The sequence below is a fragment of the Bison bison genome, unplaced genomic scaffold (assembly GCF_000754665.1).
Source record: "Bison bison bison isolate TAMUID 2011002044 unplaced genomic scaffold, Bison_UMD1.0 scf7180017864256, whole genome shotgun sequence".
Lineage (NCBI taxonomy): Eukaryota > Metazoa > Chordata > Mammalia > Artiodactyla > Bovidae > Bison > Bison bison.
In genome coordinates, this window is record NW_011494828.1 from 191,013 (window position 1) to 194,274 (window position 3,262).

A 3,262-nucleotide genomic window follows, 5' to 3' on the forward strand; every position below is an offset into this window, starting at 1 on the left:
ATAGTAATCAAATTGACCAGAATTAAAGATAAAGAGAAAATATTAAAAACAACAAGGGAAAAAATAATAAATGACATATAAGGGGTTCCCCCATAAAGTTATCAGCTGACTTTCCAGCAGGAACTCAGCAGGCCAGAAGGAAGTGGCACAACATATTTAAAGTGATGAAGACAAAAACTTACAACCAAGAATACTCTACCCAACAAGACTCTCATTCAGATTTTGGTGGGTCTCAGGACTGTTTGAATAATTTAAAACTCTTTCCTACAAGCAGAGGACAGGAACAGTATGAATAATATCTTGATAGTACTTGGCAAAGACTTTGATAGGGAAAGAAGCAAATAAACCCCTTTTGATCAATCTGTGCCTCTGAGTGAGGTTTCAATTTCCATTCTATTATGTAATATGAAATCAAAGCATGAGGTCTTGTTTATGGGGGAGGGTGTGGTACTCCCAGATTCTGAAATGAGGTCTGCTGTATGAAGCTGTTACTCTCACTTTTTAATCACCTCTTTCATGTTTACACACAAATTTTAACCATATGGTAATGCAGTATTTATTCTGTCCATTAGTAACTACTATTGATAACATTGTAATACTATTAGAACTCAATATAAAAGTTCAACCTACTTTTTTTTTTTACATTTCAACACTGGATATTAATCAGAAAGACAGTATAAATTAGTATGGTTGAAATCTTTATGTCAAAAATTTATAATAAATGTTTGGTATTAGTCCACATACAGTTAAGTTTTTGGTGTAAAGTTATTTGGCTTCAAGAAAGAACATTTGGTTTACTTCACTAACAGGAATATCTCTTAGTGCTGGGATGGCCTCTTCTTGGTCTTTCTGGTGCTGTTGATTTTTGGCATAGTCATCTGTGATACTATGAATGGAGTCGAGTAGAAAGGTACTCATCATGTTTATTCCAAATAAGAGGATATAACCGATGACTACGGTAATGAGGAGATACACAGGCAGAGCAACAGCCCAATACTTTTGAGGCCAATAAGTTAAGCCTAAGGAATTTAGCCAAGATTCAGGAATAAAAGCCCACACAAGATACAGTATGAAGCCAAACTGGGAGCTTAAGAAAAGAACCAAGCCATAAATTGCTCTTTCTGGCAATGGTGAATTTTCCACCATTTTCCCCATGGCTTTAGATATTCTTGGGTCCTCCAAGCGCCGACTCCTACACACAATTTTGAGTGATAGCAATGCTCCCTACCTTGTTTCTGTCTTTATGGGAGTATACTTAATGTTAAACCATTTAATATGATGTTTGCTCTTCAGTTCAGTTCAGTTCAGTCGCTCAGTCATGTCCGACTCTTTACGACCCCATGAACTGGGGGTTCAAAAGCACGATACTTTTGAACTGTGGTGTTGGAGAAGACTCTTGAGAGTCCCTTGGACTTCAAGGAGATCCACAAGTCCATCCTAAAGGAGATCATTCCTGGGTGTTCATTGGAAGGACTGATGTTGAAGCTGAAACTCCAATGCTTTGGCCACCTGATGTGAAGAGCTGACATTTGAAAAGACCCTGCTGCTGGGAAAGATTGAGGGCAGGAGGAGAAGGGGACAACGGAGGATGAGATGGGTGGATGGCATCACTGACACAATGGACATGGGTTTGGGTGGACTCTGGAAGTTGGTGATGGACAGGGAGGCCTGGCGTGCTGTGGTTCATGGGGTTGCAAAGAGTCGGACACGACTAAGCAAATGAACTGAACTGAACTTAGTTTCTCAGAAAAAGAGAATAAAAGACTTTTCATCATAGTTAGGAAATAGCCTTTGTCTCTGGTTTTACTTAGTGTTTTTTCCAGAAGCTCTTCTTGACTTTTCTTAGCTGTTGTATAATTGTACAGTTTTCAACTTGATTTTCATCCATGTGATTAATTAGGTTGAGGTTTCCTAATTTTTGACTATCTGTAAGGGGCCAAAGTAATTTTTATTTTTAGGTTTATTCTTAGGTGGTTAATAGTTTTTGCTGCCATTGTGAATAGAATCTTATTTTCTATTACATTTTCTAATTGGTTATGGCTGGTATATAGGAAAGCTATTGATTTTTTTTTTTTTACATTGATCTTGTATGTGGTCACCTTGCTGAATTTTCTTATTAATTCTAATAGTTTGTCAATTGATTTTCTTGAGTTTTTCTATGTAAGCGGTAGTGTCATTTGCAAATAATCACAATTTGCCTCTTCTTTTCTAATGTTTATACCTCTTATTGCTTTCCTTCTCTTTTTGAATTAGAGAAAGTAAATGATACCATTTGAATAGTAGCGGTGATAAAAGTCATTCTTGTCTTGTTTCTGACTTCAATTGGAATGTGTGTCTATTACTTCACCATTAAGTATGGCATTTGCTGTAAGTTTTTATCATTGTTTTATTAAAAACAAACAATGCATCAAATTAAAGCTGTTCTTTTTCTACATGCTAGGAAATTTTTTCTTTTATATCATTAGTGGATGTTGAATTTAAGACAGTCATTTAAATTTTTTTATTTATTAATATAATAAGTTAAATTGATATATAACCTAATGCTGAGCCATCTTAGCAATGCTGGGATAAATCCTCTTTGAGCTTGATGAATTACTCTTTCAATATACTGCTGGATTTAACTTTTAAGATTTAATTTAAGATTTTTGCTTCTTTGCTCTTATGTGGGATCATGTACATATATTTTTTCTCTTGCCCTTACCTGGCTTTGGCTTCAGGATATGCCAGTCAGTAAAATGTGTTGTGTGGCTTTCCATCTTTTTCTTTCTTTTCTTCTCATTTCTAGCTTCCTTTCTTTCTTTAATGACAACTTGTTTTTTATACTTAAAGGCTGCTGAGAAATGATTACTAGTCCTATTAAAGAAAATCTAACATCTTAATTGAAAACTATGGTAACTATATGTACTCATTAACTACTACTGAAGTTTTCTAAAACAACTTGAAAACATCATGTGCGTGTTTAATTTCAGTACAATGGTTTCAAGACCAAGTATACATGTTACATGCATTAAGGCTAGATTATAAATGATTGTCATCACCATCATCATTATCAATATCACCTTCACATTTTCTTTTAACTTGTTTGATGACTCATTCTCACTTCCACTGTATCATCATAAGGGATTTGATTTAGGTCATACCTGAATGGTCTAGTGGTTTTCCCTACTTTCTTCAATTTAAGTCTGAATTTGGCAATAAGGAGTTCATGGTCTGAGCCACAGTCAGCTCCCTGTCTTGTTTTTGTTGACTGTATAGAGCTTCT

General features: G+C 35.2%; 2 pseudogenes; both read right to left on the reverse strand.

Moving 5' to 3' along the window:
• Positions 1–749: 749 nt before the first annotated feature.
• On the reverse strand, positions 750–1,146 carry LOC104994297 (annotated as a pseudogene).
• Positions 1,147–3,018: 1,872 nt separating this feature from the next.
• The window catches only part of LOC104994298, a 2,757-nt pseudogene continuing 2,513 nt past the window's right edge, over positions 3,019–3,262 (reverse strand).